General features: G+C 40.6%; 1 non-coding gene across 1 annotated transcript; it reads right to left on the bottom strand.

Annotated features, from left to right (window-relative positions):
* Nucleotides 1-214: 214 nt before the first annotated feature.
* On the bottom strand, nt 215-320 carry LOC132638903 (small nucleolar RNA R71). The gene has a single exon (XR_009581962.1). It is a non-coding gene; the product is annotated as a small nucleolar RNA R71 (small nucleolar RNA).
* Between the last annotated feature and the right edge of the window lie 18,069 nt (nt 321-18,389).

Below are 18,389 nucleotides of genomic sequence, written 5' to 3'. Positions count from 1 at the left end.
CCCTCAACGTCATTTGCAGAATTTTGTGGATATGTGTGCTAATCACATCTAGAACAATGTTCCACAAGATGCTATTCGGTTGAGGTTATTCAAATATTCCTTAGCTGGAGAGGCAAGAACATGGTTTGAGAAGCTGCCCCGAAATTCGATTACTTCATGGGCAGAGATGGTAGCTGTTTTTCTCACAAAGTGGTACCCCCTAGCACGAAGGCTGAGATTCGTGACAAGATATATGAATTCAAGCAGCAACCGGGGGAACAACTATACGAAGCCTGGGAGAGATTCAAGGAGTATTTGCAAAAGAGCCCGGATCATGGTTTTCCGGAACATATATTGATGGAGAAGTTCTACCGAGGGTTAGATCCAGTGACACAGTCAGTAGCTAATAATGCAGCTGATGGTTGTTTTATGAACAAGACCTTTCGACGAGTGACCACCATACTTAATAAGCTGACAACTCATAATCAGGCTTGGCACTCAAACAATGCTGATGTGGTACCGTATGGTAGTGCTATGATCCAGAATATAGTGAAGGAGAATCAAGACACCTAGCAAACTTTGGCAGAACTTGCAACAAATATTTCCTTGCTGACGAAGAAGTTTGATGAATCTCAAATCAAGAAGGTAAATGTTTGTGAGGATGATACAGTTTTGCCAAAAGGGATGTACCATGCTCAAGATGGTCCGTTCCTTGATGGGCCACCTATGCCGGTTGAAGATGCTAATTATGTTAATAACTCTCAAGGGGGTTATCAAAGACAGAATTACCAAGGTGGCTATCAGAATCAGAATCAATGGCGACCTCAGCAAGGTCAAGGTGCTTAGAACAACTCTGGGAACTACAATAATAATTATGGTGGTGCGAACCAAGGGAGCTACAACAATAGCAACAATTTTGGGAACAAGAGTTCCAATCCTTATATACCACCGAAAGGGCAGTCAACAGAGCAAGGTAGTTCAAAAGTTGAAGCAATGCTTGAGAAGATTCTGGCCAATCAATCTAAGTCTGAAAGGACTTTATCTGGGCTGACAGAAACAGTGGGTTCCCGTACAGCGGCTATTCAGAAGCTTGAGTCACAGATGAGGGATATTTCTAGAGAGCATCACCCTCCTAAAAAGGGAGGACTTCCGAGTGACACTATTCCAAATCCCAAAAATGAGGGAGGCGGTGTAGATCGTGTGTTTGCCATCACTACTAGGAGTGGTAAAACACCCCAGGGGGCTGCTGAGAAGGTGATTGATCTTGAGCAGATAGATGAAGAGGATGAGGTGCAGTCTGAAGCACCCATTATTGCTGAGGAGAATCCTACTAACAAGAAGGTTGTTGATATTCCAGAGATGGTGAAGGAAGCTGAAAACAGAAGCAAGCAGGCTATAAAAGGGGCTCTCCGCCCTTTGACACAGCTTTTCAAATCTAAACCTCCTTTTCCTCAGAGGTTGGTAAAGAAGAACAAAGATGCTAAGTTCGAGAAGTTTTATGATCAGCTGAAGCAGTTATCTTTGAATTTTCCCTTCTTAGAAGTTGTCAAGAAGATGCCTGGTTTTGCAAAATATTTGAAGGATCTGCTGACCAAGAAGAAAACGGTGCAGCATGAAACCGTGAGTTTGACTCACACTGTGAGCTCCATCATTTCAACTACAACTGTGCAGAAAAAGAGAGATCCTGGGGCGTTCACCATTTCTTGTTCTATTGGGCACCATGATTTTGCTCGTGCTTTGTGTGATAATGGAGCGAGTATAAATTTGATGTCCCTTGCTATATATAAACAATCAGGTTTGGGGATACCAAGGCTGACTACAATGAGATTGCAGATTGCTGATAGGTCTATCAAAAGATCTGTTGGGGTGGTTGATGATGTAATTGTGCGGATTGGTGATTTTATGTTGCCCGCTGATTTTGTGATTCTTGACTGTGCTGTTGATCGGGACATTCCTATCATTCTGGGGAGACCTTTCCTTGCTACAGGGAGGGCTCTGATGGATTCGGAGAAAAATGAAATCAAGTTCCGAGTCAACAATGAAGAAGTGACTTTTCAGGCTAGCAAAGGGATGAAGTTACCAAGTGCTTACGAGAGTATTTCGGTAATTGATTCATTCGATGTTGTTGATGAAGCAGTGGAGTTCAAGATGGAAGAAGAGAGTTTGGGTGAGGCTTTAGCTGGTATTCTTATGAACTTCGATGCTGAAGACATGGAAGGCTATGTGGAGACAGTTAATTCACTTGTTGGGTTGGGTTCATATACATACCACCCAAAGAAGCTGAATCTTGATCTGGAAAACAGAACAACTCCTCCAGTAAAGCCTTCGATCATTGAGCCACCTAAGTTGGAGCTTAAGCAGCTCCCATCACATCTGAAATATGAGTTCCTTGGTCCGGGCAATACATTACCGGTGATTGTGTCAGCCCTATTGACTGAGGAGCAGATTTTGCAGCTTTTGGAGGTGTTGAGGGAGTATAGGCGTGCTATTGGTTGGACCATAGCAGACATCCGAGGTATTCCATCTGGGATCTGCGAGCATAAAATTCAGTTGGAGGAGGGTAGAAAACCGAGTTTAGAGCATCAGAGGCGACTGAACGAGAATATGCAAGAGGTCGTTAAGAAAGAGATCATCAAATAGCTGGATGCTGGCGTGGTTTACCCAATTGCTAATAGTAAATGGGTGAGCCCAGTCCAATGTGTTCCTAAGAAGGGCAGCATCACTGTTGTGCCGAATGCAAAGAATGAGTTGATCCCGACCAGAACTGTCACCGGATGAAGAGTTTGCATGGACTATCGCAAGCTCAACATAGCCACTTGCAAAGACCACTTCCCTATGCCCTTCATTGATCAGATGCTTGATAGGCTAGCGGGGCGTTCCTACTATTGCTTCCTTGATGGTTATTCGGGCTACAATCAGATCAACATTGCTCTAGAAGATCAGGAGAAGACCGTTTTTACTTGTCCTTATGGGACATTTGCATTCAGCCGGATGCCTTTTGGTTTGTGTAATGCACCAGCCACTTTTCAGAGGTGCATGATGTCAATCTTCTCTGACATGGTAGAGGATTTCTTGGAGGTGTTCATGGATGACTTTTCTGTGGTGGGTGATTCATTTGAAGATTGTCTTGGCCATCTAGGTCAAGTGCTAAAAAGGTGTAAGGAGATCAATCTGGTGCTAAACTGGGAGAAGTGTCATTTTATGGTGAAGGAAGGAATCTTCCTCGATCACAAAATCTCTGAAAAGGGAATTGAGGTCGATCAAGCAAAAATTGATGTGATTGCAAAACTTCCTCCACCTATCTCAGTCAAAGGTGTCTGAAGTTTCTTGGGACATGCTGGGTTCTACAGGCGCTTCATCAAATATTTCTCCAAGATTCCCAATCCATTGTGCAAGATTCTTGAAAAAAAGGCTAAATTTGTGTTTGATGATAAGTGCCAAAAAGCATTTGAGGAGTTAAAAGAGCGTCTCACCACGACCCCTATTATTGTTGCTCCTGACTGGTCCCTGCCATTTGAACTGATATGTGATGCTAGTGGGTTTGTAATAGGTGTTGTGCTTGGGCAGAGGCACAATAAAATCATGCACCCGATCTATTATGCTAGCAGAACACTGAATGCCGCTCAGATGAATTACACAGTGACGAAGCAAGAGCTATTTGCCATTGTGTTTGCTTTTGAGAAATTTCGGGCCTACTTGTTGGGGTCCAAAGTAGTGGTTTACACTGATCATGCAGCCTTGAGATACCTCATGGCAAAGAAGGAAGCAAAGCCACGACTGATCAGATGGGTGCTATTGCTGCAAGAGTTTGATTTTGAGGTAAAGGACCGCAAGGGTACTGAAAACCAAGTTGCTGACCATCTTTCTCGGCTTGAAGAGGCTGGGAGACCTTCTGATAAGCTTGATATAGATGATGATTTTTCGGATGAGAGGGTGTTGCCTGTGTCAAATGAAGTGGCACCGTGGTATGCTGACATTGCCAATTATTTGGTAACAGACATAGTTCCAGAAGATATCAAAGCCTACCAAAAGAAGAAATTCTTACGGGACGCTCGGAAGTACTATTGGGATGAGCCTTATTTGTTCCGAACATGCGCTGATAACATCATTCGGCGTTGTGTTCCGGAAAGTGAAGTGATGGCGATTCTAAAGGCGTGCCATGACTCTCCTATTGGGGGTCATCATAGCGGAAACCAGACTACAGCTTAGGTACTTGAGTGCGGCTATTACTAGCCGACTATTTTTCATGATGCTAATCTATTGGTACGGTCCTGTGATCAATGTCAAAGGTAAGGGAATATCGGCAGAAGGCAAGAAATGCCTATGAATTTTGTTATGGAGGTAGAAGTGTTCGATGTCTGGGGGATTGACCCTATGGGACCCTTTGTGAGTTCGGGTGGCATGAAATACATCTTGGTTGCTGTGGGCTATGTGTCAAAATGGGTAGAAGCGGTGGCTTTACCTAATAATGAGGCCAAGAGTGTTATGGGTTTCCTCAAGATGAACATATTTACTCGTTTTGGTACTCCGAGGGCTATAATCAGCGATGGTGGATCCCACTTTTGTAATAGAGCTTTCGCGGGTCTGATGGAGAAATATGGTGTAAACCATAGGGTGGCAACACCTTATCACCCCCAGACAAGTGGATAGGTTGAAGTGTCCAGCAGGGAGATCAAGAGTATTCTAGCGAAAACAGTAAATGCAAATAGAACTGATTGGGCCCGCAAGCTCGATGATGCTCTATGGGCATACCAGACTGCTTTCAAAACTCCGATTGGGACTTTACCCTTCAAGCTTGTATTCGGAAAAGCTTGTCACTTGCCGGTTGAACTTGAGCACAAGGCTATGTGGGCGCTGAAGAAACTGAATATGGATTGGGAGGAAGCAACCAAGCTCAGGTTGTTTCAACTAAATGAGATGGATGAATTTCGGTACCAGGCATATGAGAGTGCAGCACTTTGTAAAGAAAGGATGAAGCAATACCATGACAAGAAGATCCTGAAGCGAGAGTTCTACAAGGGTGATCCTGTATTGCTGTTTAACTCTCGACTGAAGTTGCTGCCGGGTAAGCTTAAATCAAGGTGGTCTGGTCCGTTTGAGGTGGTAGGTGTCTCACCCCATGGAGCAATTGAGTTAAAGTCCGGAGATGGTACTCAGACATTTAAGGTGAATGGGCAGAGATTGAAGCACTATCACGGAATGGTTTCGGAGGAAAGGATTGTTGATCGCTACAGGTTGAAGAACCTCGGAACGAACAATGATCTAGTGTACCAAGATAAGAAGTGAATGGTCACTACCGTCGTGCTGCAACGTTAAATCAAGCGCATCTTGGGAGGCAACCCAAGTGTAATGTTTATTTTTTTTAGTTTGTTTCTTATTACATATAGGGTAATGGTTGTTTTGGTGCAGGAATATATTGCAGAAAATATTGCTGAAAAGCAGGTAAATTCAGTTGTAAGAAACCGTCTCGTAACATTGCAAAATACGCCTGCAGTTTACGGACCGTATTCCACAATACGGCTCGTAAACCAGGGCGTATTTAACAATGTCACAAAACAGAAGCACTGTAATGGAACATGTCAGTTTACGACCATGAAGGACGGACCGTATTTCACAATACGGCCCGTAAACCTGATCGTAATCTGTCATGAGACATTACAGTGTACTGCCCTCATCAACCTCTCTAAATACGGGTCGTAAAATAGTTTACGGACCGTATTTAGAATACAAAAAAAAATATAACGCGATTTAAATATACCAGAGGGCAGAAATTTAAATCAAAAGGCAGAGAACCCACGATTCCCACTCCATCGACCTTTCATTTCCCTCTCAATAAATTTTCCTCCTTAACTCCCCTTATCCCCACGGTTTCTCACCATCACCCATCATCTTCCATCTTTCTAAACACCATAAATACACAACTCACACCTAGAAACAAACCCATCCTCACCAAAATTCGAATTCTCTCTGCCCTAGGTTTAAATTTGTTTGTGCTTGAAGTGTGCTCTCAAAATCTATGCTTATAGTGATCTGTGGTTCATCATTGCAAGGTATGATTGACACTCCCCATTCTTCTTTTACATCTGTGAGTTTGAACTTGATGGTAAGTGTTGATTAGGCTGGGTGTGTGAAATTAAGTGCTTGTTTACCTTGGTTAAGGATCTTGTGAGGGGATAGATGTGTTAAATTCTTTCAATTCTCGTGGGTAATTGTTAATAAAACCCAAATGGGTTGGAGGGAATTCCATACTTGAAAATTCAATATTTGAAGTTTTGGTCTGCCCACCAATAGCCTGACTCTTGCGGGAATTATGAAAAATTGGTAGAAAATGGGTGAAGTCTGAGTAACCTAATCCCCAAAACCAATGTGAAACTGAGATGTGCACCGAAATCTTGAAATCAAAAAAATGTCTGTCTGTGATGCGAAACACGACTTTGCTTTACGGACCGTATTTCAGTTTACAGTCCGTATTTAAGCATGTCACGAATGGGCAGAATGTTATTCAAAGAACTGAGCAGTTTACGATCGAACTTTACGGACCGTATTTCCGTTTACGATCCGTATTTAAGCATGTCATGATGGGACAGAATGTTTTCCCAGAAAATTTCCCAGTTTACGATCGTACTTTACGGACCGTAAATCAGTTTACGGTCCGTCTTTTGTGTTTACGACCACAGACAGAACATATATTTTGTGCACAGTCAAGTTGTCTTATCTTTGGTTGGATGTTCCATGGTAACTAATATGTTGTGTATTTTGCAGGAATGGGTCAGAAAAGGAATGCAAAGAAGGCGGGGGCCTAAAGCACGGACAAAAGAAAGAAAGCGCGCTCAGATTCAAGGTTGATAGATGAACCTTCCAATTCGGAAGGGGAACAATCAGGATCTGAGTACGCAGAGGTTATACCACCACCAAAGGTCAGGGGGGGCCCCACGCAAGACACAGCAGCAACGCCATCACAGCCCTCACCTATGACCCCGTCCAAGTCTATGTCGGAAGCCTCCCAGTCTGAAGAGGGGGATTCTGACGCGGAAGCATCAAGCAGGGGGTAGCCACCCAAACGGATCCGGAGAGTGACTCAGCAGGGCCTAGTGAAGGTAATGATCCGGATGATGGTACGCCGCCTAAGGGTCGTAAACTGGTCGTAAGGACCAAACGGCTGGAGGAAAAAACTGCGGTTCTCGGTAAAAGGGTCAAAGAAATTGTATGACCAATGGATGGCCGGGACAGATACTGGGGGACAGCCGCCGCGAAAAATATTTGAAGAACGGCGACTGATTTTCGATGGTATCTCGGCTCATCCATAGCTGGATGATACCATAAAAGGGTATAAGCTGGATGTGTTCACTCATGAACCGGGAGAGTATGCTCCGCAAATTGTACGGGAGTTCTATGCATCATATGGGACCATCTTGATGTCGATGAAGAAGCCGAGTCGTGCTTGGCATGAGATTCCCATGCTGGGGAATGTGACAGTCCGGAACTCACTGGTTAATATTTCCTCCAAAGCCATCAACAGGGTCCTGTTTGGTGATGATTTTGTGGCTCCTATTGATCTGAGCCTATTCCTAGACAAACGAGACAGGAAGGACAAGAAATCTGTGAGGGAATGGACTGCTGCAATTATCACATCTGAGCCACATGAGCAACAATGGACTAATGATGGGAAAATCAAGATTACTAAAAGTTGTTTGTCCACAGAGGCTAAATTTTGATGGACGTTACTGCGGTACAGGATCACTCCAACCCAGGCAGATAATAACCTTTCCACCAGTCAGGCAGTCACGATTGCCTCTTTGATATCAAGGTACCCGATGGATATTGGGGAGCTAATAGCTGAGGAGCTGCATGTGCGGGCACACAAGCCCAACCAGAACATGGTATTTCCGTGTCTTATCACGGAATTGTGTCGACGGGAAAGGATATTTCAGCTTCCAGATTGAGACGGTACCATCACAGCTGCTCATGTAGGGGATTGGAGGAAAAATAAAGTGAAAAGCAAAAAGGACCGAGAGGCAGATCAGTCCGGTGATGACGACGACACTCAGCTAGAGTTGAGTCCGAGCCGTGCTTATGGGACTGATCCAGTAGGGTCCAAGATTGGTGCTGATACTACTGGGACTGAGGCTCCCACGACAGGTGTTACAGATACTGTCGATTCACAGGCTGCTGCAGCCACACTGGGTGTTTCTGAGGAAATACCTCCACCACCACCTCCGGCCACACAGGGCCCTCCTTCGGGGTCTGCCACTGCCACTGCGACAGCTGAGCCTGCTGATCCAGAGCTGGAGTTGCTGCGCTTGAGCCAAACTAACTACAGCCATATTGCAGTCAAAGCAGTGAGGACTGAACGGCAGGTAGAAAAAATATTGCAACAATATAAGCCAAAAGTGGTGCGAATAGTGCAGCAGTTGGTTACTGAGGCGACCACAGAAATCCGTGCGGAGTTTGAGAAAAAGCACAAAGTGTATCAGGCTAGACTAGACAGCTTTGAGGCTAAATGGTTGACTCGAGAACAGACCACACCCGGTGGGGAGTCTAGTTCATTGAGGAGTGAGTTGGAGAAGCTGAAAAAGGAGCTTGAAGCACTCAAGGTGCAAGGGATGGTAGCCGCACCAGTGCCAGCACCACGTGCCATTTTTCCTACTACATTTAAGGTGTTGGATTCTGAGGAGGAGGCGGAGGATGCCGAACCTTTTGGTCGCGATACGGGAAAGAGGGTCCGTGAGCCATCTGAGGACCCAGAGGAGTTGGACAGGAGATTGAACAAGACAGAAAAGCAGGAAATGCAGCAGGCAATCCTTCAGTCGTTGGTTGAGCCACAACGAAAACCGGGAGAGTCCACGAGTCAGCCGCCGGATGTAGCGGGCTAGTCATGAGCTTCGCACAGCACCAAGGGCACCAAGGTACCACTTTTTTTCCCCTTGTTCTTATAAGTGAAGCACTGGGACAGTGCTTGATTCTTAATTTGGGGGTGGGCCTATCTGAAAGTAGTGTAGTGTAAATATATGTTTAGGAACCCCCTCGGCTTTTCTTTGCCAGAGTTCTTTTCCTGAGGGGGGTTTATTTTGTTGAAACTGGCATGTATAGGATGTTACTTAGGTTGAGTAGAATAATCTTGACTTATTTGGTGTTACTTTGTAACTGATGGCATGTGTTGTGGTTTGTTGGAAATTTTGGACCCCTCAGAATTTTGAAAAATGCATATTTAGAACAGTTATTGTTTGACATGATTGATTCTTGATATGACATTGTGATTATTGTGGTATTGTATGTGATGAATGACTACTTAGGAGGTCACAAGTGTAAAAATGATTGTCCTTATGTCGACGTGTGTGTGAGTTATTAGTTTAATTCTGTTTAAGCATGTATAATCTAGAACTTGCCTGGTTGGTCTTGTTTGAAATCCGAAAGTTAGTTTGGTTGTGAAATGATCTTAGGCTTTCTTTGTGTAAATAAGTCACTTTGCCTAAATAAGTCTCACCAAAAGCTGAAAATATCACTAGTTTCCCTTTTTTAGCCTTTTTGACTTTTTTCTTGGCTAGGCGAATGAAACCTCACCCGTTGTGAAATTTATCCATCTTCGCACCCGTTTCCTCCTTGATGCTACTAGATAGACGAGGCAAAGCGCCTAAGTTGGGGGTGAATTAAATGTGAAGTAGATGTTGAGAACAAATGTTGGGGGTGGTGGAGTTTGCTAATAGAGAGTCGATGTGGTAGTTGCATATAATATAAAAAGAAAAAAAAAATAATAATAAAAAAAAATCATAAAATTGAAATACAAAAAGAATTGCTAGTTGGATAGGAATAAAACCACATCGAGGTCGAAAACGTGAAAGAAAATAAAGGGGTTGGAAAGAAAAGAGGTGAATCAAGGTAAAGAGATGTTGTAGTGTCAAGGAGGGTGAGTCACTAATACCCAAAAAGTATCCTACCTATCCCTAAGCCTACATTACAAGCCGAAACAAGTCCTAATGTGATCACAACCGAACGAGCCTAGGATGAGAACATAGAAAATAAGGGCAAGCCTATGGTATTTGCATGTGTAGATATGAATTTTTTGTGAGTGTGAGTGTTTTTCTCTTTTCTTTCATCTTCGTCCCATTCTTGTTGTATATATGTGTGCTGGGACATTCTTTGGTCTATGTGAGGGCATAAGGATGAGAATTGAGTGTTACGTGAGGACATATTTACGTGATTTTTAGTGTTTTTCAGGTGACGGAACAGATTTGGCATGACAACAGTTGAAAGTGCAGAACCAGGACAACAGTTGAAAGTGCAGAACCAGGTCGTAAACTCAGTTTACGGTCCGTATTCTACAATACGGGCCGTATTCCATAGTCGCATTAAAGGATAACAGAACCAGAAAGGGAGGTTGAGAAGATGATGATTTACGAGCTCAGTTTACGGACCGTATTTCAGTTTACGGTCCGTATTCCAACACGTATTTAACCATTCGAGCAATTGGCAGAAAGTCTGAGTTTTGGAAGTTGAAAAACGACCAGGCAGTTTACGGGCCGTAAACCACTTTACAGTCCATATTTCAAAAGATGGAATTTGCTCACAATTGAAGGACGACTGGGTCGTAAACTGATTTACGGTCCGTATTTCTATTTACGGATCGTATTTCGTAACGACGGGACCAAAGTGCAAATCTGTAACTTTTGTGTTTTCAAAACCTATAAATAGTCATTGTAGGGTTTTTAATAGACATCAGTTATTATATTTTTGTCTCTTGACTTAGAACATTAAATACTCTCTAGTTTTTGAAGATTCAAACATCAATTCAAGTATTATCAATTCATCTTTTCTTCCAAAGTAAGCAATTATGAATTCTTCAATTTCTTATTTCTTGTTCTTTGTCATGAGTAGCTAAATTCCCTTACTAGGGTTGTGAACCCAATGATGGGTGTATTGTGATTGGGTTTGTGATTGATATACAAATAATGGATTATTAGGGTTTAGTTATTCTTCATTCTTCATTCATAATTAATGGTTGCAACCATTGATTAAAGCCATAAACCTTGATTTATTTGGGAAAATAATTAGGATTGGTAAGAATAACTAACAAGAACTCAAAGCTTTAAACTTTGTTTAATAAATTCACTTAGGAATAAGCAGAATTTACTTGGCATGATTAATCGTTCTTCATAGTTACTTTCTTATATTTGGGAAAATCATAAAAAGATATAATCTTTATTTATTGGGAAATAGTAGAGATTCACATAGAGATTAAGTGCATTCATATAATGATCCATTACAAGTATATCAAGATCAATACCCATGATCATACACTCTATCTAACGGGGACACAACCTTAGTTTCTTTTACCATAAATTTCTACCAAAGTAATAAATAGCAAGTAGTTATAGAAAAACCAACTTTTACCAAAATCATCGGATTAAGACATTAGACCTAGAACTTAGCATCCTACGACTTTAGTAACTTTTTCACACCATATTCCCTATGGGATTCGATCCCAACCTTGTTGGGTTACTACATTTGACAACGTCCGCGTTATACCATTAATAGGTGTAATTTGAGAGTATCAGCTATCTGATCTTGGTCCACAAGAAGGGACATCAGTACAAGTAATGTACTGAGCATGTATGGCATGAATAGTAATGTAAAATGTCATATAGAACATAACATGAGATAGGGGAATAACCTGTACATCAGGATGCCTCTTAGGGCGGATACCATGCATGCTTAGCTTTCTTTGAAAAACATTTCTTATACATGTATACATAAAATAGAACATATGATAGTGAAGAGAAACGTCAGCCCCGATCCATTTAGCCATATACCCCGCGTCCGGGCATCCCGCGTCAAGGATGATATCATATTATACCAGCTGATCAGGTGGCCATACGTATATAGCGCCTCGCCCTTTTTCCCATATCCCATATATACATATACATATACATATACATATACATATACATATACATATACATATATCATATAAGCAGCATGCATGAGATCCCAAGGAAAGTTATGTCTCTATCGGAGTGACGTAAGGTCGGTAACCTCCGATTGTATTATGGAACCATGATCGTCATGTCTCACCTTGAAGGAACTAGCATGATGAGGTGAGGCTATCAATGAAGAATAACGTTAAGGGAAAGCATAGAATAAATTCATAAATCTCACAAAGCGCCAGTTTATATACTTTAGAATCTTTAGACATAGAGTCATCATCCATGAATATAATTGAGAGGTCGAGAAAAAGCTCAACATTCTCATATTCACATTGAAACCATAAGCTTGGAACCTTTAAACATGAAATCGTTCTCATCATAGTCATTATAGAAATATTCTCATCATTGTCATTGCAAAAACATGTCTGTCATTGTAGTCATAGAAGCTTACAGAATCATAAATCTCTGATTTGGGAAATACGGACATTTTGAAAAGCATTTATGGATTATCAGGAAAGGATTCATGCCTTTGAATCATAAACTTCTAACTTTGTAAAACAAAGAGGCTATGGAAGCATTTATGGAGTCATAACATAGGAATCATGCCTTTGAAAGAAAGGGACGAGCCTTAACATACCTGTTCAGTCTCCAACTTCCTATGCTTATCCGTCCGATCCCGCAAGTCTACATATTAGACCATCCATACTATGATTAGGCCCATTGTTATATACTTATCCTGAGCCTTCAAATAATTCTTTCTATAAACTGCCGAAATTTCGGCAGCATCTCCTATATTTATATGCCTAGCCCAAAGTTATAATTCAACAACTAACAGCAACAGCAACAATACCAACATCATCCATAATATTTCCAACTCCAAAATATTTCATAAACATCTCATATGGTGTTTGTCCTATATTTTCACCACAAAATTATTTTATAACAATTTAACAGCACCTTCTCCGTAAATAAACCAAGATTAACATTCATAGTAGGAGATTCATACCTTTCTCTCGATAATATTGTCATATTTTCACTTCTCCACCTTGAACCGAAGCCACAACACGCCGCTATACGATTTTGCAGTCGCAACTATACGCCATCTGGACCGGAATTTGGGAATTATACCTGGTTTTGGCTTAAAAGTTGATGTTGGAATATTAGGGAATTTTCCAGAAGAATAGAGAGGGTTTGGGTGTGTTTGGTCTTAAAAATAATGGGGGTCTCCCCTTTTTATAATGATCCAGGTTCTGCCTGGGCCGACTTAAAATTTGCTCAGCGCGATCAAGCTGCGACGTGGCGCGTTCGCGCTGAGTTACAGGGTTCTGCCCTGCGCGTTCGCGCAGGGTTAATTTCCTGCCCCGACAGCTGATCTTAAAAAGTGCATAACGTTTGATTCCAATATTGTATGAGGGACCACGACCGATGGTTGGAAAGCTAATTCAATTATTTACAACTTTCATATTTGGTGTTTTTCCAAATTCCAAACTTATAATGACGTTTTGGCCTCTTCAATTCAGATCGTCCGAAAACGTTTCCTTAAATCATCCTTTTGGAGGGCCTATTGCCACATTTAGCTCAAGGGTCCTTCTTAAGGCTTGCTCAACTTCCCATGCACTACTCATATAATTTTTCATATGTCCCTTATAAAATCTCGGCGTGTGGACCCCACTTAGCTTACAGTAACGAAGGCTTTTCGTCAAGTAACATATGAACCAATTCACCCCATATGGTCTCCAAATGTCATACATATATATATATATTCTTATACTCAGATCATATAATCTTCATCCCTAATCCTCGTATGACTTTACTCTTCTTTGAGCTCATACCAAGCCGTCTACGAATCTTGGTAGCGCGAAATTTTTTTGGGGTGTAACAATTCATGCTTGTATAAAGGGATTAATGTGATCTTAGTTTAAATTCTTGGGATAGGAACAACAACTTTGTAGAGAGTACATGTGGGAAAGAGATCCGGTTTGTTGGGTTCTACTTGCATTTAAACCATATATCAGTTTGATATGGGATAATCAAATCATGCCTCTCAGCTTTAGTTCTTTTTTAAATAGCTGAATATTTGGAGTCCTGAGAGGATTGGATATCTGTTAAGAATTTTCAGGTCTAATCTTTATTTGTCCTAAAAGTTACTGTTTCTTTCTTGAAAAAAAAGATAGGTTTCCTCTTAATAACCTAGGCATAATAAAGCTTAATTACACTATTCAGTCTCTTTGTCTCCAATTACAAGTTGGTTTGGGAATCCAGTGAAGATGTTTATTTTATTTTTCTAAATGAAGTTTTGGCTTGACAATTATAGCATTTGCATTGTCTTTTCTCTCATGCTCTTGAACCCTTTAACAAAAGTAACTGATTCTGGCCTAGCCCAAGTAGTTTCCCATAGGTGTTGATCTTGCACATCTGATTTCTCGTTAGAATTTGTTTGGGCTTTTTTTAAATATCCAGTTAACTGGAGGTATTGCAAGTTCTTGATTTCTAGCTAAAGTCCTTAAGGTCTACTATGCTTTTCCATGTTTTGTAGTAACTAGGTTAGACATAAATAGGCTAAGGCCCTGACTGTAACATTATGTGTATTAAACATCTTGCTATATATGCTACTTGTAGAAAAGATGATTTGTCTTATAGCAAGTTAAGTGTTCAGATTTCCAACTTCCAGAATTACCACTTATTTCCTTCAAAGACTACCAACAATTACTGATGAACATTATTTTGATGGATTTATTCAATTTTAAAGTCTTGGAGACTTGGGTTCTTTGTTATCCAAAATTAAATTTCTCAAAACTTGAACTAGCCGTGATAATCACTCAAAGAAATGCCTTCTATCCTATGTATTATTTTGTTGAAACCACATTGTGTCCAATATGCTCTTCTTCTCCCTCTTTTTCTTGGCATGGCTTGAGGCGAGTTTCAAACCTCAAATGATGTCACAAATTTGAAGAAACCACTGCTGCAATTTTTGAGCTGCTGTTACCTGTTGTTTTTCTTACAAATATGCTGCATATTTTGGTAAAAATGAGTTGCAATTTGGCTTGTTTTAAGGCTACTGTTACTATGAATATGTTGTTGCCATATTGGTGAAACAACTGCTGCACTTGTGAGGTTTTTGAAAGTGTTGTATATTGATAAATGAATAACCATCCTGTTAATCCTTATAACAACTATGGAAGATTAATAAAGATCATGAATGATTTGAACCCTCCCCTCTTTATTTAGTTTGTTGCCATTATTTGTTATATCATAGAATGTTTGGGCATTTGGTTTAAACCTGGAAGATGTCATTCAACTATGAGTGAGTCTGCTTTGATTTCTTGATATGTATCTAGCCTTTTCCTAAATGTTCTTGGCAAACTAAACTAAATTTCCAAAAAAAAATGACTTTTTAGTTTTCCATTCTTATGCCTATCCTAGTTAAGTCATGTTTGTGTGAAATAAATACATCAGCTTTAAATCTCCCTTCCTCAATTACCCAAAGTTTAAGTGATTAAATACATGTGTTTTACCTCATGAGTTGCAAAAAATGTGCTTGTTAAATCTTTCTTCATTTGAAATGTTGATTGAAACAATTAAGAACCATCACTAAGCACCTACCTTAAGATTAGGATGGAAATGTGTTGGTGCATTCTGTCTGGGAATTTCTTTTTCCAGAACAATTATCTCTTTTATGTTATGTACCAACTTAGTCATAAGTCTTTTTCTCTTAGTAGATTCCCTGTTGTACTATGATTATCATGTCAGCTGAAAGCCAAGGCAAGCTTTGGGTTTTGTTTAGCCCCTCCAATAGCCTGCCATGCCGAGGTTCTAAAACCTTTGAATCTTGGGCGGCATTGGAACAATGAGGGTGGTAGCCCCCTTTGACTGTCCTGTCTTTCAAGCTTAATGTTTGGTCTAATGTTCATAAATAGTCTCAAGTTTACTGTTCTTCTTAGAAATGTTTGTTTGTCTTCTGCCTTTGCCTACTGATAATTGCTTCAAGTGACCATTATTAATAACCTGTTTAAGATGATTAGTTTGTTGAAAGTGAGAAATCCTTGGTACTTATCCTTCACCCCTCTCCTTTTTACATGAACTTGGGGGGTTTCAAATCCCAAATGATCATGAGCTGCTATTGAATCGGAGACCACTGCTACTGCTACAAACAGTTTCTTGTTTTAAGGCAAGCTGTTGATATAAATAGCTGCTGCTTTGAGAAATGTTGCCACTGCTTTTTTTTTTTTTTTTGCTATTATGTTGCCTCCCCGAGCTGCTTCCTAATTTGGGTAAAGTTGTTACTACTTATTGAGGTAAACTAATGTTATTTGTTGTTTCGCTGCACTTGTTGCTACTCGTTGAAACTGCTGCTGCATTTGTAACATCCATCTTGGATTAGTTAACTGTTGCATTTTGTTGTTGTCTGTGGCTGCCAGATTTGTGAATGAGCTGCTATATTTGCAAAAGAAATAGAGGTTGGTACTTCATTTGAGATGTTGCTGAATTTTTAAGAAACAGATACTACACTATATATGAATAGCTGCTGCTATATTTCTTTGTGAGCTACTGATTAAAGCTTAAAAGAACAGACTGCTGAACTTGACAACTATACTGATTCGAACGCGATGCTATACTTGGACCGATGAAGAGTATTTTACTTGAGGCCATATTAAGAAGCAGATTTTTATACTTAGTTGAAAATTACTGATTTGAATAGATACTTAATTTGAGAATGCCTAGTCCGAAAAGGTTCTATCCCTTGGTGGGCAATGATGATCATAGTCTAGTTATAAAATAGGAACCAACATGCACTTGGCAAAGCTATAGAATGACTGACGGGTCGCTATTTCGCAGCCATGACACGTTCAGGGTCCTTTTTTCCCATATCTGAAAGAAGCATGATTCTGAGCCTTTAATAATCAAAGCTCCTACAGTTTGATGCTAAATCGAGAGATATTATATTCATAAACATCACCTCATGGGGTGGCGTATCCTTTTCACTAATCGTTCTCGTTTCTATTCTTGCGAGGTACGAATAAACAAGTTTGGGGAATACTACAAGGACGAATATTGCACAATTGGAGCATACATATGGAATTCAAGCAATATGGAATGACAAGAAGAGAAGTAGTACGAGACATGGCAAAAACATGGACATTTGGAGCTTCCAGATGAAGAATGAAGGAAGCACGGAATTGCAACAAAAGGTCAAAGAAGGCGAGGAGATAGGCTTATCGGATTAACCTTTCTCCACCTTCATTCTCTCCCTCTCTTTAGTTATTTTGAAAACATTTTGTTTACTTGTTTTATTTAAGTATTATTGGAAATTTTATAGGTTATAACTTAAGATTTAGAGTTGCCAAAACTGATTTTCAAAGCCATGTATAAAACAGATGTTAAATACGAATTACTCTTAAGATAACCTTGTTTTTCATAATTTGACTCTAAAATGGGGGTGATGTATTAACTTTGAGGGTTTGAACATAAATGACTGGGATTTAAGAAGTAAATTGAATTTAAGGAAGGATGAGAGACTAGAAACAGATAAGGTGAACCTATGAGGATTATAATGGTATGCCCTAATAAAAGGGAGAACTTTACTTGCAAAACAGAAGATTTTTAAAGCGTAGGCTTATGTGGTGTTCTACTTAAGTTAAACGCCCTCGGGTCTTAACCAAAGTGTCCAAGCCCGAAACCCGATACCTAAGATGCGATATTTCAGGCAAATGACATTCCTTATCACGGAAATATAAAACTAAGCAATTTTTGTCAAAAACAATTCATAACATTAAGGCATACTATTAGAACCCGTAGGTAAACCGCAATTGAGCGGATCCTTAATACAGAGGTGCCTAACACCTACCCCGGGGGATCACCAGAACCCTCACCTAGACTCTGTGTAGATTAAGTTTCTTTTAAAATAATCATAAAAATAATTATTTTAAATGAACCCTTTTCGACTCGGTTTTTCCTAATTTCCTATAAATTAGGTGGCGACTCTAAAAATAAGTCCATTTAGAGAACCATTACGTAGAAGTATATTTTTTTCCTTTTTCACGGTACGATTGACAACTGTACTTCCCCGAAACACTTTCCTTTTTAAATGAGGCAAGGGCAAATGCAAATCAAAGAAAATATGACACGCTGCACTTGCACTGAGTGTTCTATCAACCTGGCCCGTACCCTATCGCTGGGCCTGGGCGGCAACTAACTAGGTCAGCAATTGGATAGCTTCTCTCATCTACTGACCGGAGGCATCTGGTGGATGAACTGAGGTTATTGGAGCTGGAGTTGAGGTCCCTCTATGCTCCTCTGAAATGGGTAGGGTATGAGAGGTCCGAGATGGAACCTCATTATGGGACTCACCCCCTTCTATAGCTGCCGGTGGCTCCCGTTCAGTCCTTCTTCTGACCATTGTCTTGCCCTTCTGGGCCGCTGTTGCTTTTCTCTTCATAGACATTGCTGAAATCATAACACACGATTAGGAAAAAAAGGGATCTTGCTAAC

Source organism: Lycium barbarum, chromosome 4 (genome assembly GCF_019175385.1).
Source record: "Lycium barbarum isolate Lr01 chromosome 4, ASM1917538v2, whole genome shotgun sequence".
NCBI lineage: Eukaryota > Viridiplantae > Streptophyta > Magnoliopsida > Solanales > Solanaceae > Lycium > Lycium barbarum.
Note: the sequence above shows the minus strand (reverse complement) of the source record. Positions and strands in the feature narration are given on the sequence as shown.